Source organism: Lagopus muta, chromosome 2 (assembly GCF_023343835.1).
Source record: "Lagopus muta isolate bLagMut1 chromosome 2, bLagMut1 primary, whole genome shotgun sequence".
In the NCBI taxonomy this organism is placed as follows: Eukaryota; Metazoa; Chordata; class Aves; order Galliformes; family Phasianidae; genus Lagopus; species Lagopus muta.
Genome location: NC_064434.1, coordinates 10383256 through 10411202, shown reverse-complemented (window position 1 = coordinate 10411202; position 27947 = coordinate 10383256). Strand labels below are relative to the sequence as shown.

The 27947-nt window shown below is 39.2% G+C and overlaps 2 long non-coding RNA genes across 3 annotated transcripts in view; one reads left to right on the top strand and one right to left on the bottom strand.

Moving 5' to 3' along the window:
- LOC125689274 (uncharacterized) overlaps positions 1 to 11875 on the top strand; it is a 44973-nt gene extending 33098 nt beyond the window's left edge. The window contains exons 2-3 of the long non-coding RNA XR_007375159.1: positions 9827 to 9940; positions 10933 to 11875. This is a non-coding gene — a long non-coding RNA (uncharacterized LOC125689274). The remainder of the gene's footprint in view (positions 1 to 9826; positions 9941 to 10932) is intronic.
- Positions 132 to 27947, bottom strand: LOC125689273 (uncharacterized). Of its 2 annotated transcripts, XR_007375158.1 has the most exons (5): positions 27460 to 27947; positions 25542 to 25673; positions 23687 to 23793; positions 20557 to 21745; positions 132 to 270 (listed from the first exon to the last, which is right to left on the bottom strand). It is a non-coding gene; the product is annotated as an uncharacterized LOC125689273 (long non-coding RNA). The 2 variants fall into 2 exon arrangements; XR_007375157.1 differs by lacking the exon at positions 132 to 270 and having other exon boundaries at positions 18970 to 21745.

Sequence of the window (27947 nt, the reverse complement as noted above, 5' to 3'; positions counted from 1 at the left end):
GTTTCTTTGGAATCTGCCATGAGTTTATCTCAGTTGATGAGTTCCACTCTTGATAAAAGTGAGAGAATGTGATCAGCTGTTTCCAATTCAGCTTCTCTGAGGGACAATTGTACACACCTCTACCAGATCTTTCCCAGGCTGAAGACTCTACATTCCTTGTTTCTTTGGGATAAGTGCTTCCATATCGTGTAGCATACATACTGCAAACACGCCAGGCTAAACTTCTAAATAGAAGAAGAGTGAATCCAGACCACTATTTTTCAGTTCCCTCTGTTAAAAAAAAAAAAAAAAAAAAGTCAGCCGGAGAAACATTTAAATATTATTATAGTAGGAACATGTCAAATAAAATTACTTACATTAAGAAGCAATATTTTAACTAACCTAACTTTAGCAGTGATTATCTCCAGCATTGGCAGTTATCTCACTCGGTAACATTTTTATTGAGAAAAACGGAGGTGAGGCATGTGGAATATGCTAGCATTAAGCAGAGATGCTATTTGTTCCTGAAAAATCAGATATATTGATTTCCTGCTTAGCAAAAATTTAACCAGAAAAAAAAAAAAAAAAACAAACAAACAAAACCACAACAAAACAAAACAAAAGACAATGTAATCTGTGTTTTTTGGGTGACCTTAGGAGAAAAAAATAAACAATTACTTTTACTGTACTTTAAATACAACCATGGTATGGTGTTATCAATGACAGAGTTACTAGTGTTTGTGTATTGCCATGGAATATTTTGTAAATATTTTGTTGTGTTTTGTTTTGTGTGTATTTTAAGTTTTCTGAATTCTCTGGAAATTTATGACAAGAATGTCAGGAAATTTGACCATTTGGAAAAAAAAGTCAGTACAAAAGAGGATATTCCTCATATTTTGAGTAAATAAATAAAATTAATTCTTCCCTTGTATTTCATTTCAAACACTTTTAGTAGATAAAACTGAGAAATCTTTCTAATGTTGAAATTGGAACTGCCTAGAAAATAGTTTAGGAAGATGTCATTTCAATACCAAGTTGTGTAAAATGTTGAGATTTTAATTGCAAAATTAGTGCATTCTTCAAACTGATTCGAATTTTCAACATAAAATATACGATATATTTTCAAGTATTTTCACTTTGTGAGGAAGTACTTATTGACATTTGTTGTTGTTTGCTGTAAAACTCTTAGGCAAGCTGTTGTAGTCTGGTCTCATTACAATGCCCCATTGTACAGTAATTAGACCCATCTTTTAACTCTATGTACTCTGAAAACGAAGTTTGTCTGAAGGAAATCAAAGCTGTGCAATTGACCTTATAAAATAAATGAGAACCAGCGACTTTGCTGTTTTGTCGCACAGAATGATAAACAACTTCTGTCAATCAAAAGAGCGAAGTATCCAAAACTGTTTAAGCTGATCTGTGGTACCACCATCCCAGTCTTTTTTTTTTTATAATATGACTGTACATTCCAAAAACACTTAATTAACAGTGAAGGAAAACTGAACTCTGATTTCTATCCTCACCAGGCTTCCCAGCAGAAACAAATACACAGACCTCACAAAACCTGAAACAGAAGTAATAAAGTACCAAAGAAGAGATGTGAAAGTCTCCATTCCAAAATAAAATCTTTCTGCTTTTGGCAGCTACTTCCCAGGACATCCTGTTTTGATTTTTCCATTTCATCGATTCTTCACCTCTCCTCAAGTCTGATCTGAAGCATCTTCATTCTTCCTTGCCTTGCTGTCTGTACTCAGCTCTCTCTCTCTCACCAATTTATGTTTAATTCTAAGTGAAAATGCTCTGCTGCTGTTTTAGAAACTCTTTCAGTGAAGAGCTTAACACGGAAATGACATGGAGGTGTTTCCTTTTTTCTTAATTTCAGAAAACAAATAAATAAACAAAAGGGGGAATTTCAGACAGTAAAGGAGGCTTTTGAATGGTTGGTAGTATTCTGAAAACAGTAACACTGAGGTATCTCCTTCACATAGACACACGAATACCAAACTTTTGATAAAGTGATGTCCTGTTACATGCTTTATGTGTGTGCTTCGGTATCTCAGTGTTTCAGGTCTTTAGGCATAGTGGAGTGACTCTTAAACACCGCCATTTGCTACACAGGCGAGGCCTTATCTTGCAGACATTTACACAGGCTAATGGGTAGATCTGTTAGTCAGAGACTTATGCAAAGCTGCTCAAATACATAAAATAATGAAGAATAGGAACACAACATAGAGATAAACCTATCCTCTTTTTTTCCATCCAAGTCCTTTTATTTCCAGATCTACAAACTGTAGAACTGTAATTGCTTACATCTGCATTTCCCAGGGCTTTTCTTCTTCGGTGTTCTTTGGTAGAAACACTTTTATTTAATAATGGTGAAAATATTTTGAATGTTGTATACATTAAGGCTGTTGATTGGAAAACTACTTCAAGATACTTATGAATTGCTTTACCTCTCTATGCACTCTATATCCTATAAGAAAAACCCTTGCCCTGCCCTTTTTATTTAAAATAAAGGAAGACCATTCTTCTCCAATCTGGCAAATAAAACTTAATAAAATTATATTCTTTGATCTCTACCTAACAAAGAGCTGTATATTGTTAAATGAAGTGGAACTGCAGCTACACAGTTTGCTGTGGACACAAACTCCTGGAATCAATTATCTATAGATTGTAGAGGAGCACAAAATTTACAGACTTTCCAAATGGAACTGATGGTGAGCTGAAGGAAAAACACAGATGTTTCATGGTGGTGCAATGACAAGAAAGAGATCAATAAAACACTGTGAAGGAAAATTTTAAAGGAAATAATACTTCCAGATTTAAGTGTAATATTTCACTGGGCACTCCTGGAGGAAATAATTTGATTGTTTGCTGAGATAAATTTGTACAGCTTTTAAAATAGTTTCTGTGATGAGTTACTGAACAGTATGGAAATTTAATCTAAGTATTAAGTCATTTTCATATGCATCACATATTGTTAACAAAGTACTCCACACAATAGGAATAGTGCACCACTGGTAGAAATTGCACAGTTACCACCAAGGGTGCTGGAAACAGTAGAAGGGACCATGCTGTTTTGCTTTGATATATATTTAAAATTCACTAATTACCATGGCGAAGGAAATGCTTGTAAGTTATTCTAGTGCACCACTAGCAAATAACTTATTTGAACAAATATTCTGTCCAGCAGTATAACCATTTGATAACAGACATATGTATATCCACATTCAGGAAATTGTTACTCAAACTTTGGAAAATGGATAGGGTTATGAACAGGCTTCCTGTGCATTCATTAGAGAAAGAAAAGAGCCCTAAAGAAAGATTCATACTGGAATGCAGTCCAGGCTATAAATTTATGCATTGATTTGAAGGCGAGTAATTCAGAAATCTGCATCTGAGTGAAGTTGCTGTAAGATCCTTTTATGGTTAATGAGGATTCATAGGCATGCATAAAGCTCAACTAAGCAAAGTAAGGCTATTTTACACCAACTTCAGGATGAGCTGAACTCCATTCTAGAAACAGCTATATCTCCACTGACTATAAAGACAGCCTAGATAACTGGCTCAGATATCAACTTTTATGTTGTTGATACTTCCATTTGATCAAACAAGTCTTCTGGGTTGTCTCTGTCTGTGATTTAAGCCAGCTGAAGAGAAGTCAGTTCCAACTCAGCAGCATTAGTCATGGTTGCACGCTGCAACTGGAGCTGTTAACTGACTTTGAATTGGTACAGGTCTCAGAGTGTTTGTAACCTACTTCAAAAGCCTCCTAGACAGTCCAGGAGTACATGGGGAGCGTGTTATAGCTGGACCTTAGAGCTTTTATAAATATTACATTTGCAAAACATGTGCTTTTTAAAAATTAACAAAGGTCTTTTTGCTTTCCAATCTAGTCTCTGATTGTGGATAAGTTGTCTTCAGAATTTCAACATAAGACTGTGTTGCCTCTTGGTAAGGTATGTGTTATGAAAACTAAAAGAAGACATGAAAAATGGCAAAGAAGTTTTGTAAAACTGGTAGAGAGGTAAAACCAGGAGCTGGTGAGAAAAAGAAGCCTCGCTGCTCATAGATTTTATTGTGCAAAAAAACGGAACAAATAAAAGATTCTTCAAAGAAAGGAGAATGGGTATGGATTTCAGACAACAAGCAAGGGAGATGACTCTATCTGGTCAACTTTGGAAGTCAGGTGGCTGTGGCATATCAAAGAAAAAGAGTTTCAAGCAAATGAAATGGAAACATTACAGAGATCTGACAACGATCGTTTGGGAGCATATTATGAGGAGAAAGTAGTGTATTTTGGGTTGGGAAAAAATACAGTGCTATGGCAATGTATTATGCTACAGGCTTGGGGTGGAGTGGCTAGATGACTGTGAAGAGGAAAGGGACCTGGGGGTGTTGGTTGATGCTTGGCTAAACATGAGCCAACAGTGTGTCCAGGTGGCCACACTGGCCTGCATTAGAAATCATGTGGCCAGCAGGAGCAGGTTGGTGATCATCCCCCTGTACTCAGCACTGGTGAGGCCGCACCTCGAGTACTGTGTTCAGTTTTGGGCCCCTCACTACAGGAAAGACATTGAGGGCCTGGAGCATGTCCAGAGAAGGACAATGAAACTGGTGAGGGGTCTGGACCACAAATCTTATGAGGAGCGGCTGAAGGAGCTGGGATTGTTCAGTCTGGAGAAGAGGAGGCTCAGGGGAGACCTCATTGCACTCTACAACTTCCTGAAGGGAGGTTGTGGTGAAGAGGGGTTTGGCCTCTTCTCCCAGGCAACAAACAGGACCTTGGGAAATGGCCGCAAGTTGCACCAGAGGAGGTTTAGATTAGACACAAGGAAAAACTCTTTCTCTCAGGGAGTGATCAGGCACTGGAATGGCTGCCCAGGGAGGTGGTGGAGTCGCCATCCTTGGCAGTGTTCAAGAGTCGTCTGGATGAGGAGCTGTGAGATATGGTTTAGAGGCTTGTGGTAGCAATGGTAACAGGAGGGCTGTTGGACTAGATGATCTTGTAGATCCTTTCCAACTTTGTGATTCTATGATTCTGTGATTCTATGAATAGTCAGAGTGCCAATGACCCTCCCATGACAGAGTACTTTGACTCAAAAATGCTGTAGCACTGCAGTCTGCTATCCCACAGGTAGCCGGCTGGTGAACCCTCATAAATACTGGAGATTTTATATTTCTATCTTTGTATTCTGCTTCTTCTTACAAGCTATTAATCTTTACATTTTGAGAGATATGAGTGAAACTGAAGACCATTATGGTGGATTTGCTAGCCACAGTGCTCTGAACCAGAAATGTTGCTGCTACCTTCTATCATATATTCTCTAAATTTTATTCTAACATCTTTCTCCATTCACATAAATATTGTGCAGACTAGCCTCATACACGCATTTGCATTTGGAAAAACATATAGGATTACCATGGGACAAGGACTAGAAGTTCTAATAGAGACAGCTTTCTTCTCATGACGAATACCTCCTGGAACTGAGAAGATCTAACTCCCGATACTACCTTTATTATAACACCCTGAAATCCAAGAAGAAGGAGTACTGCAATCATAAACTATTCTGCTTAAAGATAATAATGCTGTAGTATTGTCAGAAGTCACAATCATGAGACTATCTAACCATCATAGGTGACCATGATATTCACTCCCTGTTGAGCGTGTGCTGCTGCACAAGTTATGTTATTGTGGAGAACATAAAGAAGAGCCTAGATCTGCCTGTTGTTATGCTCCAGCAAAAACTTTCAAGTATCTAAGTTTAATTAAGCACTTAAAATTCTGTGTGGCACAGACGAATTAGTAAATGCAGGTCCCTAAACTTATGCGGCTCAAGGAACTAATTTGCTTTCTGAGTTTGAATAGATTTCAGGACGTGGCCTGGGCACCACCTCTGATGAAGTGGAAGCAGCAATTAGCAGAAGTGGAAAAATCACATGATGTTTTAAGCTACAGCTTCTGTTTACAGCACAAGCATGTGCCAAGCACAGCTGCACTCAACATTTATCAAAGAGACCTCCAGCTGTCTTGTTGACAGGTACTAACTTTGCATTGCTCTGCTGTAGCAATAGATTGTACTCACGATCAGAAATATGGCATCCTATTATACTCTCAGTCACAGACCCTTTGTGCCCTTTACACATCAGTACTTACATACACATTTAGTAATTTAATGCTTATGCAACAGTGCAACCAATAACACTAGATAGCACTGTAAAGATCTCTGGTATAACCTTAATCCTGACCTGAAACTGCCCTCCTCTTTTGGAAGTGGGATGGTATTTTAAAATATGATGGTGCCTGTAGAGCTGAGAATAGGAGCATTTAGGCTTTAAGCGTATGATCTTTGCACTCAGAGTTAAGCATCATTTAGACAGCAGAGTGGCTTAATTTTCAGGAGGGCAAGCTGACCACAAAAGTACTGGGTAATTAACATCCCACCAGCCCATTTAAGAAACTTAATAATGTTATTCCTGACTTATTGAGCAGGCCTCTGACTCACAAATCAATGGCACGGCCAGGAGGAGATCCCACCGTGTGTAACTCCCCCTCTTGCGCTCCCATCATTAAGCAATGAGTCAAGTTTAAACCTCTACAGATATTTTGTGGATAGCATCGGTAACCTCCAGCAGCAGGTGAGGTCAAAGCACAGGCATGCACTCACCGGGGGCCCCCTAAGTAATATCAGATCTGCCTGCACCTTCATTCCCCATGCAACTTCCCAGATTTTGACTGTCTCAGAGAGAGAGTCAAATCCAGCCTCAACCCAGTAGTGGCAGTAACATGAGCTCCCCCCAGGGCCAAAATTTCTGATCACACACTCAGAAATATCCATGTGAACAATCCCCCTTTTAATGTTGTTTCTGTATAAATTATGCACTGCTCCTTTCCAGCCAACATTTTATTTTATTTTATTTTTTTTATCAGCAAAAGTTATTTGGTAACGTTTTTGTTTTCATACTGAGTTTTGATTAAAGAGCAGGAAAAAAAAGAGCCTCATTTCATTTTCACAGTATCTCTCAGCAGTGCAAGCACTCCTGTTTCTACTGTGGGATTTTGTTTTTCTCTACAGCACGCCTTGACAAATAGCCTTCTCTGATTACTGCGCTTGCACAAGATTTCATTACGGTTTTGATAACATGCCACAATCTTTAAGTTTCTGTTTGATATAAAGAGTCTGTCCCTGAACAGTAATCATGAGAGAGTGGGGAATATTGAGTGTTAGAGTTTCCATATTTTACGAGCTGCCAAAATAAATGATTTAGAGCAGAGAAGCCTGTATTAGTAGCAGATCTCCAACTTCACTAAAGCAAGAAGCAGTGCTGACGAGTAGGCCAGCTTGTGAGAACTTATTTTTAGGGTTATTGTTATGATTTCAGCCTTTGGGCTGAAGATTCCCAAGTGGTATGAGTTGATCTAGTTGCATGATCTTCTCTGTGATTGTGAATGTTCCATTAGATGATGATTCTGTCTCCAGCCCACATCCTTCTAAGCATCTGGTGCTGGTGAGGCAAGATTCTTCCAGGTATGCCTAAAATTTTCATTTTAACTCTGCCCAATACAAGCAGCATTTTGATTATTTGCAGTTATTCTTGAAGTCTTTCTGATCCCTGCTATGTTAATTCTGTATCTTACTGTACAAGTAGTATTAGTCAAAGGGGAGTCAAGTTAGTTTTAAACTTTGGCTGGCTGCAAAAGAGGAGTAATACACCAGAGATCAAAGGGAAATATTTTCCAAGGATCTCATCCAAGGGAACTCCTTTTGGATGAAAATATTCCAAGGGCCACACAGGCTGAAAAAAGTCTATCCAGAGGCCAGAACTGCCCATTTTCAGATTCTCTGTGTTAACAACTTGCAATTCCCTACTTGAGCAAACTTCTCTGGTGGTTCCTGTTTCACTGCATTGTTTATTATCTGTCTACTTGGGAAATTTTATGTAGTTAGTGTTTCCCACCACATTGATTTTATCTTACATGTATCTTAAAAAGCAATGCTGAACTTCTCAGTGAATCTGAGATGCAAAGCTACACAAAGTTGGGTATCTGGGTAGTTCCTTGGTCACATTTGTGCTAGTGGTGGAGTGAAGTGAACTGCAGTGGCAGGATGTCATCTCAGCAGGATTGTCATCACTTTTTTTTTTTCTTTTTTTTTTTTTTCTTGAATGGAGAATTTTAAAACATTTATAATCAGAGAAGAGGACAGTGAGGTCTATTGTACATGGCCCAAAACATGAGTAAACTGGAATTGAGTTAAGATATTGTCATGCAAATTCCTTTGTACTGGCCCAACTCTGTACACCACTACCTTCTTACATAAGCCTGAGAGAGTTTCAGGGTGATAAATCTTGCAGAATTTGTTCTCAGTTACTTACACTGATGTACCTCCTTTTGCATACAAAGCTGATGAGTAAAGATCTTTCCCAGTAATTAGCATAACACACTGTCATTTTCATTATTTTACTGGATCAATGTCAAAAGGAAGGTAGGAAGGAAGGAAGAAAGAAAGGAAAGAAGGGAGAAAGGGAGGGAGGGAGAGATTAGAATTTTTTACTGCGATTACTGTAAAAGATATGCGATATAGGAATAAGTGAAATCAATTATCTTCTGTTCACTGCCATAAGCAACAGAGGTTTTGAAAATCACATTAGCTTGGTTGTTAATTATACACTCTCATATTGTCATATGATTTTCAATTCTTTTTTTTCAAAAGACCTTTGTCTATTTTAAGGAGTATACTGAGGTAGGTTATACCTGGCTTCATGCTCAGAGTGGAAATTTTCAGAGCTCTTGATTTTTCTAAGATGGGGAAGAGAAGGGCACAGTCTACAATCTACAGAAGTCAGAATGCATTATAACCTCATCTGCACAGAGACTGCTTTCCTCAGCGAAAGTACTTGGGCTGGTGGCAAGTGATCTGCTGATGTTGACAGTTGCTGATTACATTTCTGTTCTACGTATTTTGGGAAATGGTGGTAACGCGGTGGTGGTGAAGAAGAGTGAAAACTCTTCTAATGGGACAGGTTTCATTCAAATGACACATCAAAAATGTTTTACCACTCAGTGTAAATACTTAAGTGTGACTGTTCATTAAACCAGTGTGGTTTTGGTGATTTCAAACAGTTCAGCTTCTGAGACTCCTCCTTAGCAGACTATGTGTGAGCTAATGAGAACATTAAGAATTATGTAAACAGATAATATTTTTAGCCAATATAATTTGCTTCTAGCACAAAACAAAGATGAATCTTACAATACTTGGTTGTCACAACACAATTCCCTTTTGTCCCACACTTCTTTTCCTCATAATCTTTAATAAACTATTTTAAATACTAGTATTATTAAATATTACCCATGGACGCAGGTCAGGATGAATAGCTCATTTCACATCCCTCACAGTTGTTGTTTTAGTGTTTCCATAAACTCAGTGAGGCATCAATGTATCAGTTACATTTGGGTTATACATTCAAGAATTTCTTTAAAGCATTATGGCTAGCATCTCATATTTTATGCTGTTCAGCATACTGTAATGTAATGTAAAAAAAAAAAAAAAAAATTGAAAGTCAAAATTAAAAGGATTTTGTTTTGATCAAACTGAAACCTTTTCAACTGACCCCAAATTAATTTCATCTTGCATTTTGCCTGCAGATAATTTCTGAAATTTTCAAGTGGGGAACAAAGCCAAGGTTTTAAATCCTTTGTGAAAAAAGATTTTCATTCCCCGCAGAGCTGTAAAATTCAAGTAACAAACATGTACATGTTTTATCCCCTCCTAAATCACGTCAGCTTCCTGCAGTCAAATGCCAGCAGTTTCTGTCAAAGGTATAAGGTATAAAACTATTCTTTTAGGAGCTGAGCTTCAGAGACTTCCTGGCTAACATGAGGATTGTAAAAAATCCAAAATAGATTGGAAGGGAAGGCTGCATTCATGTGAAACATGGAAGATCTGCTCCAAGATCAGAGGTGAGTTTTAAAGGGTCAAGATACGCTGATTTGTTAGGATGGCCTTGGGCTTTTCTTTGGAGAGATATAACTTGAAGAAGTGAGTGTCAAGGTAGTAAAAATGACTCCAGTTACTGGATTCTTCAGGTGGAGTTTTCTGAAAGCTTTGAGAAGGAATATGTATCCTCACTGGAGCTCACACATGAACTATGAGTGGGTAAGGAATAAGGCATGAAAAGATCATTTTTTCAGGAAAAAAAATCCAGATCATTTTGAAGAAGGAACTGAAGCAAGATTGATAATAAATATCTAAATAATATTTGGTTATCCATACTAAGCTGTCTGAGCATGTCCCTGATTTAGATGAGTATAATTCACAAGATGTTCAGAATGAGATAGGTTAGTTTGGAAGTAGTCCTTAAAAGTTGTAAAGGTATTTTAAAGTTAAGCAAATTCAGGATATGTTCAGTGGTTCACTCTTAGTCACAGCAGATACAAATATTAGAAAAATACTACTTTTTCTAGTGTACCTTCTAGCCTGTGCTCATTTGTTCTCCATAGGGTAGCCTAGGATGTTGTTTGGAAAAGCATTCCACAAATAAGTCTGTAGAAGCTTTTTATCAGAGAGGGAGCCTCTTTGATCTTAATCCTGAGGATTTGTTTAACCTTCAGTGCATGTGCAGCAAATATAAAATCATTTAATCTAATCATTTCAAATCCCACGGAACTGCTTTTTGTCAGTTGAGATTTTTGAGATTTTTTGGGATTTTCATTCATTTCAGGTTGGATATTAGAAAAAATTTCTTTTCGGAAAGGGTGGTGAGACCTTGGAACAGGCTGCCAAGGGAGGTGGTGGGGGTGTTTAAAACATCCCTGAAGGTGTTTAAAGGAGAGGATAGATGTGGCACTGAGGGACATGGTTAGTGGGCATGGTGGTGATGGGTTGATGTTTGGATTAGATGATCTTATTAGTCCTTTCCAACCTTAATTATTCTATAATTCTTTGTTTTCAGGGGACACATTCAGGTATCCAGCCTCAGGTTTGTGTAAGAGCTTTCCTACAACAGCCGAAGCAAGGATACCCATAGGTGCAGTGGCTGATCTTCCAGAAATACACACCTTGGCTCACCTCGGTGCAGTGTCCATTGCTATGAGAAACGAATGGAAATCGTTGAAATCAAAAGAAGGGATTAAATGTTTGTGAATACTTCTGCTTAATTTGCAGCCCTTAAAACTATTTCAATTAAACCCATATAGATCTCCTTCTATCTCTAGCTCATTTTTTTCTTTAATAATATTTAATAATTATTGTCCACATATCTCACAATGCTTTTTTTTTTTTCCCCACCTGCACAGATGTTTTCTTTCCCCACCCAGATACTTGAGAAATCTTGTAGAATTTCTTGGTGTCAGCAGGACAGAGAAGATATGAGCCTGATTAACTTCTAGCTCTTTCTAGGCTGCTGCAGTGTTGTAAATCAAACCTGACATTGAAGTTTTCTAGTTTTAAATCAGTTACACAAGGTTGAGGAGGCAGAAACAAATAATTCTTGAAATCACACTGGTGAAACAGCATTTCTGAGCATTTGAGACCAGCAAAAATGAATACTGAAGAAGGATGCCATTCAACAGTAATGAAAGGCCAGATACAAGCTCCATCATACATCTATAGAAAATAACCTTCACAATACCTATATATTGTCTTATAAAATCTGCATATATCATGCTGCTTTGCAATACAAGATTAGGGGTGTTTAACTTTCTCTTAAGGCCAAAAACTTTATTGTAGTTTGATAGTTGATAAATAAAGATGAGATTGCATGCAATCTAATTTGAATGGAAGCTGAGACCTGTAGGTGGTCAGAGCTATTAGAATGTCAGGCTGGTTGGGAAAATATGCAGCAGTCAGCAAATTTTAAAAATTTGAACATTAAGATCACCATTGCCAATTAAAATATACAGCTGTCACATTTAATTCTAGCGTAATCAAGAAAAAAGACTGTATCTTCCCAAGTGAGGTGTTTTTAACATATTTCAGACACCTACAGTGCTTCTAATGCATTTCAAATTTATGTCATACCTAATGTGTATTAAAGTTCATAGCTTTGTCTCAGAATTATTGAAGTCTGGATTAATTATCAACAATTATGTGATTTTTCTTCCCTGCTTTATGGTGCTTAGTGATCGTTCCCCCCCCCCCCCTTTCCTTTTCCTTTTCCTTTTCCTTTTCCTTTTCCTTTTCCTTTTCCTTTTCCTTTTCCTTTTCCTTTTCCTTTTCCTTTTCCTTTTCCTTTTCCTTTTCCTTTTCCTTTTCCTTTTCCTTTTCCTTCTCCTTCTCCTTCTCCTTCTCCTTCTCCTTTTCCTTCTCCTTTTCCCTTCCCCTTCCCCTTCCCCTTCTCCTTCTCCTTCTCCTTTTCTATTTTTCTTTTTCCTTTCTATTTTTTCTTTTCTTACATTTTTGTTCAATGTTCCTGTCTCCCACTGTATCAGTCCCCTCTGAACATTCTCTGTTCCTTAAAAAAATTCAAATCCTTCAATTGTGAGTTCTAAAGCACATATCTATTCTAATAAAATGAGAAATACCACTGATTTTAAAGTGCTTCATACATTGTGAGATAGGCACACCCTTAAATATAGCACCAAACTGGGGTTTTAACACAAAGCTCCAAGGGACTAGGAACTTCCATCTTCAGGAAAGCTCTGTTTTAGTGAAAGACATTTCATCCATCAGCTGCTCGTCACCCTTCTTTGGCTCTGACTGAGAAGTTCCCATCTCTGTAGCTTTGCTGGTAGAGCATTGCTCTCCCAGCCCTGCAGGTCCCAGTGTCAGGTGGCACCACAGACTGGTGACAGTGATGGTGGCAACCACATCCACCAGCCCCACTGCCCTGGGAAGAGGCTGCTTGCCATGGCCCAGCTCCCTTTCCTCAGGCACTAACAGAGATGTGTAACTCAGAAAAGGCCTAACACATACAGAGCTCAATATAAAATTGATTTAAGGTGTAGTGTGCAGCATGCCAGGAAACACTTCATTATGGTTGTAGGTGTTACCGAAAGAGCACTAGTGTGTTTAGCATTCTAGATTTTCTACCCTATAACACATGACACAAAGTTTATGCTGCACATGCTTATGTCAGAAAAGGTGTTATAAGTAGAAAAATGGGAAAGGAATTAAAAAGAACAAACAGAGCGCTCTGTGCACTCAGTTTCATAAATAGCTCCTCCAAAGTAATACCATTTTAGAAGATGAATCAGAAAAAGACTATTTACGTCTCTGTGAGCCAACAGAGCAAAAGTGATTCATTTTACATGACTGAAACATCAGACATCTGCAGCATGGTCAGCAAACTTCCTTCTCCTATGTACTCATTATCAAACAGCCATTGGCAGAACCCAAATCAAAAAGTTAAGTTTGTTTATTTTGGGGACAACTCATTGCATTTTTTCCAGCAGTCCTTCCTACTGTAAGCTAACCTGTATTCATTTAGGGCCAGGAAAATCAGAGTAAATTTTGTCCCATAGATCAAGAGATGGAAAAAATCAACATGGAAATGCTTGATTATTAAAAGAACAACAAATGCCCACAATTAACAATGAAAAGATCGCATTATAACCTGGGATGATGAATAAGTTGCACATATATATTATTCACTTCCAAGAAAAGAAGGTCAAATAGCTAAAGGATTTTTGAAACTTTGACTGGGACCTATGCAATTACTCAATATTTCTCTCATCAGTCATTACAAACGTATATATAAGCTCAATCAAGCCAGGAAGGATAGCCTGACGGAAATGGCATAGCAGTTGAATTTAGGAGCAGCGCTGTCTAAACAACTAATCTTTCCACTCTTTGGTTGAACTAAGAAAAAAAATGTTTTAGGTCAACCCAAAATGAATTTTTTTTGTTGTTTTTTGCCAAAGTGAAGATGAAAGAAAAGGTATTTCAGTTCTGATGAAATTAAACACACTACTTGACTTACAATGCTCCGTTTACCTAAGATTTTTGCTTTTCATCATTTCAATTTTACATTAAAAACAGTATTATTTTTTTTACCTCAAGATGTGTCAAAGTGAAAAATCTGATTTTTTTTTTTTTTAATAAAATGGGTGAAAATAATGTCTATTTCTTATTTCAAACACAGGCTAATGTATGATTTGCATCCACTGTTAGCCTTACACCTCAACTTCTCTACACCATAAAAGTGTCTTGATGCCCAAAGTACATAGTAAAAATTAAATGTAATGGACCCTTTTCTCCTCAACCTACTGTAGGGAATCTGCTTTGTCATGGGAGTTGGAATCGACAATCTCTTGAGGTCCCAATCCAACCTGGGTCCAAATCTCTCCCAACCCATTCTATGGTTCTGTGATTCTATGGTTGTATGATTCCGTGAAGGTGGCAAAAAATCTAAGATTTTAAAGATCCAATTAACTGAGCAGATACACATTATCTGTAGTCAATAAACAGACCCAACAATGTCTGTGAATTACATAGTTTTTTTATAACAGCCTCCAAAGAGCCACCAGCTTTATGATATCCAGAGTGTTCTGTAGCTGGTGAGAACACACATTGTTCACAACTGTAGAAAAGGAATACATACTTCTTCTCAGACCTACCTCTGTTAAAACATGCTCCGTGAATACTTGTTATTTCATCTCTGCCTTTTTCATGATGAAAAGAATTAGCAATTACAAAGAATGTATCTGGGAATCAGATAGACTTGCCCTGACAACATGGTACTAATTTGTTTCCAATCCAGTGGCAAATTACTCTCTTTTTAAAAAGAGAGGAGAAAGAGGAGGGTCATTTCTCTCAGAGGGAGAGAGGAAAAAAAAGAAAAGAAGAAGAATTAATAAATATTTCGGAGAAGGTGAACTCAGAGGTCCTGAAGCAAATCCTGAACAAATTACTGGGAAGCAGAAACAGCTGGAGAGAGAATACCATTGCAGAAAGCACACTGCCTTGACCCAGCCTGCCAGCACCCTTCAGCTCCCAGCTTTACTGTTTCTAAACACCTTGGCAATAAATAGGCAGAATATCTCTCATTTCTTCAAGAAAAAAAGAAGGGGATCCATCCAAGTTCTTTTATGAGACAATCTGAAGAGGATCTTGGGGTTTCTGTGATAGGCAACTCTATGTGCTCCGAAAAACCCTGCAAAGGAAGCTTGCTAAAAAAGGAAGCATAGGAGGGAGCTGGGAAGGCAGAGTGGCCTCATAGGAAATGAAGGTAATAATGAACAGCTCATGAATACAGGAACACCACTGATGTGGGAAAAGCTCACATTTCTTATCAGCTACACCACTGCTGTACAAGGACAAGTACAGGGAGACTGTCTTTCTCCACCCCCCCCATTTTAGCTTTGTTTTTTTTTTATATTATTACTATTTTTTATATTATTTTATTAATTATTATTATTACTGTTTCAAGTGAATCATATAAGCCAGAGAAGGCAGATTGGCCACCATCTTGGTGGGGGAAGGAGAGACATTTTTCTGAGGGGTCTCCAAAGTCATGTACCCATGCAGGTGTTATGCTGGCAGAATATCTCACCATAGCATGTGAGTGGCCCAGAGCTGCACATTACTCCTTTACTTTCTTCTCTATGGCCAACCTCCAAGGTTTTTTATCCATCTTTTATATGTTGCCTATATAATCTTTGGAAGGATGTGTTATATTTGATCATATAAGATCAGCATGACTGAATACTATCTTGGATGGAGCTCAGATCCTACCAAAACCTAAATGTTAGGTAATTATTTTTGCCTTATATAGAACAAAATAGAATATAGGTCACATGAAAAAAGGAGTGAAAGAAAGAGAGCAAGACTGCAATAATGGAAATATCTTTAATGTTACAAGCTATTCAATAACTGAAATCTGGAAAAACTTGAGTTCTGTTTTTTTGTTGGATTTTTTTTTGTTGTTCTTTTTTCGTTTTTTGTTTTTGTGGGTCTGGTTGGCTTATTTATGAACAGGTTTAAGTATTGAGCTGTTATTCTTGAGAACTTCAGGTCCAGAATGGATGGTTTTCTAGGAAAGATGCACTGCCTCATCCAGAAACTGCTGGCTCACTGCAGGACTCTTCTGGCAACATATAACCTATGTTCTGGGGGAAGCTGGACTGTATCTTCAGAATGGTCTGTCATGTTCTTCAGACCTGAGTCTGAATACTTCAACTCCATTTGCAAACAGTCAATAAACTGTTAGTTTACTGGTTAGTAAACTTTTCATAGGCTGTCAATAAAAGACTAATCAGTCTGCATAGTTAAGCTGCAATCCTGTAACAGCTTCTATTGAATACTGTCTCTAATGTTGCTTGTAAATCCTTTGTGAAAGGAGACTTAAAGTGTTACAATGACAATAATAATCAGAATGTGCAATCAGTTCTCCCTGTGTTGCCAGCAATGCTGATAACGAGCTAACAGAAGCGCTGCTGATTGCTGCCATGAAGGCTGTGGGGAGCAAAACCCTAAAAGCTTTTATTAGCAACACCAAGACACACTGGTATTTCTTTCCAAACCAAAATGAATTACCTCTTCTGTTTCTAGATGGCTCCAACCATTCTTCTCATTGCGCTCCATTGCACAGTATGGTATAAAACTGATACCTGTGCTATTATACTATTATGCTAAATACTGGTTTGAGTTTTGTCAAAGCAGCTCCATTCTATTTTTGTCTTTGCCAAATGGAAAATATGGCTTTGAGATTTAAGCTAGGGCAATTAGGTACATTGTTGTCTTTTCTGAGTAGATAACACGTATTGGAGGGCTTGAATATTGAGTACATTGTAAAATAAAATCCTGAGTTCATAAGCCAGGTAAAGCAGTGGTATTACAAAAGTCTTACCACCACCTGACCCTGGCTTGAAGAGTAACCATTTCATGAAGCAGGGAGAGCCTTATTCAGTGTTCAACCTGTACACTGAGGCAGCAAACAAGAAACTCAGATAGTATGGGATGGTTGAGAACTCTTGGCTTTTCTTTTATATATATATTCATGATATAAAGCATCTGTTTGGATCCTTTAAAAAAATTCACAAAGGCAGTGAATGATACAGAAATAATTCAGGCCACTGTTTGTTATAAATTTAGACTCAGAATAAAGATGGGGTAAACACCATCAAAATGGCTTCTTGTACAGCATGCTCTTTTCAAACAACAGAAGCCATGTTCAGCACAGCGCTATACAATCACAGCTCCCCTTGGCTCGTGTGGGAATTGTTAAGTGGCCAACACCTCCAAAAATCAAGTCTGAACTGTCTCCAGCTGGGACCCAACAAATGAATAAACAGATACAGTCCCAAACGTGAGCTGACTGTGGAAAACTTGGGCTCTGAGAGTGAAAATCGCAGTAGCTTTTGGCTGTACCTTTGTTGCACACCCCAGAAACAGATTTTAAGATGGGGATGGGGGGAGCCCTCGCTGCAGGCTTTTTAGGTGCTGTTGAAATAAAGCCAACAAAGCAGCACAGGGGATCTTCAAGAAGCCAAAGTATTATTAATTACTATTATATTTATGCGCTAATGCTGGTAATCTTAAGTAACTGTTTGTGAGAATGTTTCAGCCTGGCTGAATCCAGAAGTATTGTGTAGATGCAGTAACTGTCAAGAATATGAGCTGTGGAGCAACAAAAGCCACCTGCATTGCTCATGAAGGTCTGGAACCAAAGTACCGGAAAGACAGGGTTACATGCCAAGAAAAGAAAAATCCATTTTGTATGTTCTACATATGGACCGAGGCATGAGGCCCATAAAGATGAAAAGCTGCCGCTAATTTTAGTGGGATGTTTCTATGACTAATGGGCCATGTCAGTTATAGGTCCTCTGGATATGCCACAGTGCCTGCTTGGAGCTGGAGGAGAAACACTTGATTCCCAGATGGACACCCTAGAAAACCAACATTCCCACAAGCAACAGTATACCTGTAAAGTAATGCTGTAGCAATGGTGATGAAAATAAAACACAGTCAGATCCTGCACTTTCATGGCTGAAGGCAGCAATCAGTGAATCGTCACATTGCCAGAGCTGACTTCATTTGCACTTTGGCAAATCTGTGCAGCTAATTTGAAATCCAGGTATTATTATTTTCAGTCAAAATTCCAGCAACTGACATCTTTTGCTACTTTTCAAGTAGCCCCTAGTGAGTAGCCAATGCTAAAGGACTTTGCCATATTTGTGGGAGCACAGCCACTAAAAATAGTCAGGCATGTGCCTACAAGATGGCTTAGTTTGAGCAGGGTTATAAAACACACACTGGACATGTGATTTGCTTTGCTGTCGTATTTTCTGAGTTGTGAGCAGCAGGCTGCCAAAATAGAACTCGTTTGGTGATTTCTTCAGAGCTGTAAGCTTAAAACTGGTTTTTCTGTTCTTAATTTATGTCATGGAGTCTCAACAGCAATTTAATGTGAAGCCTCAGAGTGGGGGAAAGCCAGCTACTGATGTCTGCAGGCTGGTTGAGCGTGTGCTGGCAGAGGGCTGGAGTCAGAAGCTGTGCTGGTAACTGCTTCAAAGAAGTGGCTGCTCAATGCACAGACAGTCTGATCGTTTTCTTTCAGCAGGTGACACAAGAACTGGAGCAGAAGTCTAGAAATGCAGATGGCAGCATCTGGATATTGTACCTGAGAGTTACACGGCCAGCTCAGCATAAACAAACAGCATAATGCATACTTTGCAGTGGCTAAAAAAGCAGCAAAACTGTTTTCACCTCCAGAGCAATAGTTCATTTCTTTCCAGAGTTACCTTTGAAAATGTTGAAAGGGATTCAAACACTCTGAACTACAGAAAATGAAAAGAAAACTTTAATTTGAAATAATTTCAGTGTTAAAAATGATTTCCTCAATGTCTCTTGTTCTGGTTAAGATGGTATATGGCAGTGTTGTGTTTTTTTCAGTGTACTGATCTATGGTTAGAAGGAAAAAATACCCAAATATTTCCGAGCAAAAAATCCATTCCTAACCCACTTATAGAGAAGCCATTTTTGTTTTATTTTATTTTATTTATTTTTAATATGTTCATCTTGGAAATAGTTGTTTCCAAATCCACAAATGTTCATAAATCTATTTACAAGAGAATGCCATGATAATGTGGCCCGTCTGTTCAGATGCAGAGGATTTCAGGCCTTAATATATCATTTGTTATATAGGATAAATTAGTAAGGCACATCAGGGTTTATTTTTAATGTTGCTTATTTAATTTTACTGCATAAATCAGTCTTGACAGGACCTTGTCACAAACAGCACTGTCATAAATGATTGCTGTCAAGAACTTCAACCCAAGCATCAACGTCGGACTCCTAGGAAAAAGAAGGAAGGAAGGAAGGAAGGAAGGAAGGAAGGAAGGAAGGAAGGAAGGAAGGAAGGAAGGAAGGAAGGAAGGAAGGAAGGAAGGAAGGAAGGAAGGAAGGAAGGAAGGAAGGAAGGAAGGAAGGAAGGAAGGAAGGAAAGAAGGAAGAAGGAAAGGAAGAAGGAAAGGAAGAAGGAAAGGAAGAAGGAAAGAAAGGAAGAAGGAAAGAAAGGAAGAAGGAAAGAAAGGAAGAAAGGAAGAAAGAAAGAAGGAAAGAAAGGAAGGAAGAAAGGAAGAAGGAAAGAAAGGAAGAAAGAAAGGAAGAAAGAAAGGAAGAAAGAAAGGAAGAAAGAAAGAAAGAAAGAAGGAAAGAAAGAAGGAAAGAAAGAAGGAAAGAAAGAAGGAAAGAAAGGAAGAAAGGAAGAAAGAAAACTCCCAAACGAATTCTTATATACTAAATATGATTAATATGCTAAGACTGAAATTGATCTTTCTGCTACTTGCAACAGCTCCTCGTGAGACCGTTAAAATTACTCATAAAGAAGCTGTAACAGTGCCATCTGGTGATTGCTGCTGTACTTGTGCCACAGCTGTCATAGGAAGAATCACACGGAGGAACTGCACAGCTGATGCTGAGCATCAGCTTAGCTGGAGGAAGCGCTGTGTTATTTGTTACTGTTGATGTCAAGAATCTCTATTACAGTTAGACTGCTGATCTAACTGATGCGCACAGAGGGGTATCTGAAAGTTTCCTAGTTAAAGCTGGATGTGATTTTTTTAGCTTTCTTCAATACTTTTTATTCCAGTTCTTTTCTTTTCTTCCATATCATGAAACTATCTAGTGATCCAGGTTCCCCAAAATGGCTCTTCCATGTCAAAAACAATTCTTACCCTTTCTGAAAACTTGTCTGCACAACATAACGTGTGCAATCCACAGTTTTTATGTGTGTGTTCTTGAAAAATAAGTTATAGAAAAAAGATATTGCTGGGGCTTTGTTAAAAACTAAAACAAAACTAAGTAAACAACAACAAAAAAAGCCCAAACCCCAAAACCACCAATAAAAAAAACCAAAACACCAACGTCTCATTTCCTAACTTGCAGTTTAAGTTAATGGACAGAAAGTAGATTTACCTACCATCTGACCCATTTTACATCCACTTGTCAAATGAACCACCTAGAAGTTCTTATTTCCATCTGCTGAGCACGAAGGGAGCATAGGGCAATCAGCTCTGCTGCAGACCTTCAGACTACAGGCGGCTGCGCTGGGCCTGACAAGTGCCACACCACTGTATGTGTGACTCCTCTTAGCCCTTCTTTGTCAACGGCTTCCCGGGTTCCTTAGATCACTCACCTGCACAATAGGAGCTGGCTTTGGCTATGTTTTCTCCACAGTGATTACTTTCAGATCACCACCCTGGAAACAGCACCTTAAGGAGGACTGGCTTCGAAAGGAGCCAAGTAGATGGAGGACATAGAGCAAATGTCTTGTGCCTTTCTTCCTAAAAGTATTTTTGAATCAAGGCAAGATACCAGGCTGGCTCTGTGAGGAGCACAATGGTCTTGGCACCAGACTGTCTAGTACACGGAGGATCCATGTGGGAGGTTGGGTTATGAACTAAGGATGACCATCAGGTCCATGCAATAGGAAACCTGTGCACATGCCATTGCATTTCATTGCCCTGAATTGTGTTGACATGGGCCTGATATGCAGGAATCTCCAAGAAACTCTACTCTCATCACCAATTTCAAGACATTCTTCTTGCTGCTGATTCCCAGCCTGTGATTTATTTATTCTTTATCCCATGTTTGATGGGCATCACGTCTGTACTCAGCATTGGTGAAGTCACATCTCAAGTACTGTGTTTGGTTTTGGGCTCCACATTACAACAAAGACATCAAGGCCCTGGAGATTGTCCAGAAAATGGCAACAAAGCCATGAAGGTTCTGAAGCACAGGTCTCATGGGGAGTGCCTGAGGGAACTGGGATTACTCAGTCTGGAGAACAGGAGGCACAGGGGAGACCTTATTGCTCTCTACTACTACTTGCAAGGACGTTGTAGCAAGCTGGGGGTTGGCCTCTTCTTCCAGATAAAAGAGATAGGATGAGAGGTAATGTCTTCAAGTTGTGCCAGGAGAGGTTCAGGTCAGATATTAGGGAAAATCTTTTCAAGAAGAGTGGTGATGCACTGGAACAGGCTGCTTAGGGAGATGGTGGAGTCACCATCTCTGGAGATGTTCAAGAAAAGGGTAGGTATAACACTGAGGAACGTGGTTTAGAGTGGTCACAGGCATAGGCGGATGGTTGGACTAGATGATCTTAAAGTGGTCCTTCCAATCTTAATGATTCTATGATTCTACGTGCAGGCAACTCTTTACTTTTAAAACAGATGCAACTCCTGCATGTAAGGAGTGGAATCCATGGAGCTTCTGCCTAAATCCTAAAGGCTGCCCATAACTATAAATTCAATTCCTTTTTGCAACATCTACATGCATGAGCAGCTAAAGGGTGCAGGTGATTCAGCCAGCTCCTCTTCAGTGTGCTGTGAGAAGACAAAAATGATATATTGATCACCACTCATTTCTATTTCTTAATTATTCATTTGCCTGACCCACAGGCTGTTTTTTCCACCACACCAAATTTATGTGCACATAACATATTCATGAAAACCAAAAGTGTATCTTTTGCTGCCAGCCAGCCAGCCTACATCAAATAAATACAAAAAGGAGAGTACATTACAATGTGGGAAGTCTGATATCAAAAATATGGGCTCACCTCGTAATTCATGTGTGAGAGAATGAATATGACTTAGCTAAGAGTTTTCATTGTTAATTTTTTTCAAGCAGATTTTAATTGTTAACAGGCAGGAGCTGTGGCTATGTGTGGTCCTTCTCCCATCTTCCACTTCTGGCAGTCTGAGGGTGCTGGTGAGGAACGCTGAGTTTGGGCTGACTGTGACGCTTTTGAATCACCCACACAAGAACTTACAGAGATGGAGCTATTAAATGAGCTAAAATTCTTTCACCAAACCCAGCTGCAACCACAGAAGTGATGTCTCTCAGGGTAGCATCCCTGCCTTTGATTTCTCAGAGCCAACAATTAATGTCTGATTAGACCAGAGCCCACTCCTCTGATGCAGTATGGCAAATCTTGTGGTTTACTGGCTACAAACCTGGTCCTGCTGCTGTCAGCCATGGAGTTGCACACATCGCCTTTGATGAAGACGATTGGAACAGACACTGCTGATTAAAGAAGCCTGTTATGATTCTAAGTGTCTTGTACAGTGAGTTTCCCAATTAAACTTGGGCATTGTAATGTACTATAGGCATTGTAATTGTAGCTACACATGTTCTGACTTTCAGAAAAGATTTCCTTATGCGTCGTAATGTTACATACTCAATGTGAAAAACAATCCCTTCACTAAAAAATTATTTCTTTCTGTGCATGGGGGACAGAAATGTCCATCAGATTCAGCTAAAGATTTTTTTGTCCCTGTTGTTTTCCAAGTTCAAATTATTTTAGGGTATTTTTTTTTAGACAAAAGAAAACCACTCTGACAAGGCATCATAAGCCAATAGTGTTGACTTAGTACGTAACCAGTATTTTCCCTACAAAGCTATGATGAGGTTTTGTCTTCAGTGGCTACTTCTGAATTTTGCTACTCCAATTAACTCTTACATGGCCAAAAAGCATATACATAGCTTTGAGGAAACTGGCATAGCAATGACTGTCACACTGATACACATCCATGAACATACTCTTGGTTCTTGTGGTTTTATGGTTTTCAGAAATGGTTGTGCTGAATTCTGTTATATTTTTAGCAAATTATATTTTAAAAAATTAGCAGAATACTTTGCTTTCTTAATGTTGAAACGTTATCAAAATTTAATCTGATGTGATGTGACACTGTGAAACCAGCCTTGCAGAAAATTGATTCCAGCAAGCAGTAGTCTTGGTAATGGTTTCCACTCACCCCTCCACTCCCCATTTCATGACAGAGTCTTTTGAAACTCAAAGTCTATTTGTGGTTATTTAAATGGAGAAACTATCAAGCACAGCAATTCTTTTCCCTTCCATTTCTGTATGTTTATCTTCTTTTTCCTTCCTTCAAATACAATTAAATGCATTATTAAAAAAAAAAAAAAAAAAAAAAAAAAAAGAGGGAAAGAAATGCAAGAATGTTTTTTGGACTTTATGTTTTGGGCATGATTCAGTATGCCTTATCATGCAGTAACTTTAAATTCAATAAAATTCCTTATAAGGTAAAAGAAACAGGAGACTCCTGAGATTTTAATGGAAACTTCAAAAATCTTTTCAATTTTGCTTTAATGGCAAATGCATTAAAGCAGTCATTATATGCCTGTAGACTACATCTTTCGTAGCACATAACCTTCCTGAGTGAAAAGAAAGTTAAGAAAAGTAGTAACTGAAGTGGTGAGCATTATCTGGAATTTATATCTTTATACACAAGCTGATTGCACACCTGGATAATTCTGAAAGCCTCTGGAACATCCAGAAATGGGATGTGATAATTGCTTGGCATGTGTTGGGGTGACTTGGAGGCAGCATTGCAGCTGGAATGTTCTGCTCCTAGAATGAGAGAGAGATTGTAGAAATATCATTGCTGGGAATCAGGTGAATACCTTTTTCCACCTTCATATGAAAGCTTCAATTTAGATAGTATTTGGCTCATAGTCTGTGTTTTTTTAGACCTAAAAGAGCCTCAGAGAGAACAACTGTCTCTTGAAAGGCTGCAGATGTGTAGTCACCAAAGATATAGCTGCATTAAGTGGAGATTCTTCCTCTACTAAAGAGAGAAGAAGGGCAAAGCTGAGTGAAGGGAGAGTTTATACATTCTTCCTTGAGTTAGTTGTGTTTACAAGAGAGAGGCAGTGTTTTGCGGAGTGTGAATCCTGGAGACATTCTGAGAACAGTTATTGCATGTGCTGATCCAAATGTCTGCAATTATGGCATACACTGCACTTTTCTATTTCATCAGCATTCATAGACCAACTAGATATCATCCATGAGACTGGATAACATAACTGAGCAGAACCAGGACTGTTTCTTGACATAAATCAGAGATGTTTTGAGAAGACTGAAGTGCTGTCATCTTCTCTGGGGTGAAATATCCAGGTGATGCACTTTACATAGTACGGGCAGAAAGCTCTGGGGGAGCACAGTTAAAAGTGAATACTAAAATATATCCTTTTCAGTGTTAGTGGAATAGATTTCTATATCCACTTGGATGTATTGCCATATATGTGAGAAATGATGTGAGGAAGTCTGTGTGAGCAATTTATCTTTGTGTTTCAAATCACCTATAATAGTCCTGACTAAATTTGCAATATTTATAATATATATAGTACTTACTGTTTGCATTTTATATTTGCTTTACAAAGAAAACATTTGAAAATGTGAAAATTGAGGATTTACAGAGTTAATTCTGGCAGAGTTAAAAAATGAAAAATGAAAAAAAAAAAAAAAAAAAGAAAAAAGAAGCCATTGTAGTAATAAAGGCACATTCCCTTATACAAATCAACAAATATCCTTAGCACATATTCCAGAGAAGTTTGATTATGGCATTATCCTCCAAAAAGCCTTAAACTCATTCAAGTTATGCAGCCCTGAACCTGTGAGCAGTAGAACCAGAGCAGGCATGAATGGCACCAGTGTCATGCAGGTTATGGCAATTTTTTATACTTAACACTGAAGAAACCAACAGAAAGAGTTATTCAAGAAATTACACAGATGCTATTTCTGCATGTGAGAAAGATTTTTGTTTCCCTGTCTACTTCTGCAATCAATATTTTTGCAAAATGCTGTCTTGCCCCAAAGTGAAGACTTCTGTATGCCACACAGCACCACATATTGCTATGGCTCAAAAGTTACCAGCTGTTAACCAAAGATCATGACTTAGGTGTCTGGATACTGTCAGGTCCATCTCATGTTTCCTTTGGTATGCAGGCAGAAGGCGGAGGAAGAATCATAGATTTGTTAGAGTCGGAAGGGACCCTTAAAGGCAATCCATTCCAACTCCCCTGCTATGGACAGGGACACCTACAGCTCCATCAGACTGCTCAGAGCTCCATCTGGTCTGACCTTGAATGCGTCCAGGGATGCTGCATCCATGTCTCTGGACAACATGTTTGAGTGCTTCATTACCCCAAATGTACAAATCATTTTCCTTATATCCAGTCTAAATCTTTTTTATTTTGAAACCACATCCCCTTGTCCTATCACAACAGACCCTGCTAGAGTCTGTCAAGGCCCTGATACTTCAAAAGGAAACCAGATCCTCCTAGACAGCATTAGGTGTGCAAATAGGTTCAGCTTACCTTGCTTTTAGTCCGAGTACTTTACTGATGGAAACAGGCACTCACGGCGTGCAATTCCTCTGCTCCATTCAGGTGTGTGAGAAGCAGAGTTATGCTGAACCCTGGCAGTGTGTATCCTTCCCCACCCATGGCCTAGAGGGACAGAAGACATGGATGTTAAAAATGTGAATGTCTACAGTGCAGATGTCTAAAACCAGGTGAAAATCACAGAATCATAGAATGGTTTGGGTTGGAAGAGGCTTTAATTATCATCTTGCTCCAACACACCTGCCACGGGCAGTGTTGCCCACCATTAAGTCAGGCTGTTGCGACCTTGAGCCTCTCTCCCTTGGCTGGGTCACCAGGACCACGTTTATCCCACGAAGTCCCTCTGACCCCAGTCCCAAAGCTGGAGGCAGCCGTTGGTGTCTCACGGACTGCAGCCAGCGGGGGGTGGCAGGGAGACCTCAGCCTGCATAGGGGCACGGATTGAGGCACAGGCCTCAGCCCTGCAGTACCTCGGGCACTGCTGTCTTACTCCAGGGTGAGGGGACACGACCCCCCAGCCTTCTTGGGGGCTGCCCTGCAACCTCTGCAAAAACTCAGTGTTGTGATGAACGGGCAAAAACCGAGTGGCAAAGCTTTAACAGTCCACGTTCTTTGGCTGGTAGGCAGGAGGCGCCATTTAACAGCGTGTGAAGGGGACAGGAGCAGGGAGGCAGCTGTGAGGCTCGGGCGGGACGGCCTACTGCCATCAGCTAGAAGGAACAGTGTCCCACTTCAGAAGCTGCAGCTGCAATGCAGGGTAGCCCAGCCTTGCAGCAGTGCAGCCCCTCAGAGCCATACCGTGTGGGACAGCTCAGCGGAACCCCTCAGCCCCCCCAAAACTGAGGCAGAGAAGCACGGAATGGGGATCTGCTGTTGTCCTGACCTTGGCAAAGGATGAAAAGAATCAGTGGTGCATTGAGTGTGAGCATGGGAAGCTCATCGAAAACTACAGCATACACAATTCAATGTATGCTTTCACTCTTCAAGGTCCTTTACACCAGAGATGTTTTCATACAACAGGTATTAAGGGGTGACGTTAGCACAGACATTGCCACCTGGAAAGCTGCAACCAAATGTGCCAGAGGTGAACTATGGTGATTTTGATTGCTGTGCTCTAGGGCTCGATCTGCTTTTCCGTCTGAAAAACTTGACTGCCTGCTTCCGTATGCAAAACAGTTAACTGGAGAACATTCCTTCTCCTTCTTGAGGGGAAAAAAAAAAAAAAAAGAGGGAGAGAGAGAGGAGTGAAAGAGAAAAAAAGAAAAAGAAGAAAAGAAAGAAACGAAGGAAGAAAGGAAGAAAGAAGTTTTCACTAAAAAGTAAAAACCCATCATCAGGTTAGAATATGTTTGAGGATTTTTTAAATTCGCATAGTCTTTATGTCTGTGTCTGGAATGGGAGGGAGATAATAAAAGGAAAAGAAAAATCATGGAAAGGCAAGAGGGGAGGAAAGGAGAGAAAAAGAATAGAATAGAAAAGAAAAAAAAAGAAAAAGAAGAAAAGGAAAGGAAAAAAGAGAAAAAAAAGAAAAAAAGGAAAGAAAAAAAGGAAAGAAAAAAGGAAAGAAAAGGGAAGGGAAGGGAAGGGAAGGGAAGGGAAGGGAAGGGAAGGGAAGGGAAGGGAAGGGAAGGGAAGGGAAGGGAAGGGAAGGGAAGGGAAGGGAAGGGAAGGGAAGGGAAGGGAAGGGAAGGGAAGGGAAGGGAAGGGAAGGGAAGGGAAGGGAAGGGAAGGGAAGGGAAGGGAAGGGAAGGGAAGGGAAGGGAAGGGAAGGAAAGGGAAGGGAAGGGAAGGGAAAACACACAAAGATTTCCAGCAAAAATTTCCGTCAGCAGCAGGAACAAAAATGTATGTATCTAGCAAGAAGTTAAACCACATTAATAAATTTACTCACCTGTGTAACATGATTTCCTTGTTTGCATAAAGTTTATGAACTGCTCATATATCAGTACGGTGGATTCCTGTTAAAGAGCTGATTTATTTCAGTGAAGTAATCCTAGTGCAAAACTGGTGTAAGAGCAGGGTAGGTGTCTGGCTTCAGTAATTCCTGACTTACATCACGAGCCAGCGGAACTGAACTCTGACATTTCTTCTTAAACATGCTTAGTATTAAATGAAACCGGCGTGTTTGACCTAACGTTGTTCGCTGTTCCACAGGAATAATATCAAACTCTGTCCTGACATACATGTACATTAACCCAAATGATCCTAAAGGAAAATGGAACTTGTGCATACATCAGAGGGCAGGATTCACCCCCGTACTTACAATAACCAGAAATTTCAGCTATGTAGCTGGCACACAAAGAATTTTAGATCAGAATGATCGCGGAATAAAAGCTAGCCGTTTGCTGGCTTTATCACAGCCAAGCCAATTGGAAAGAA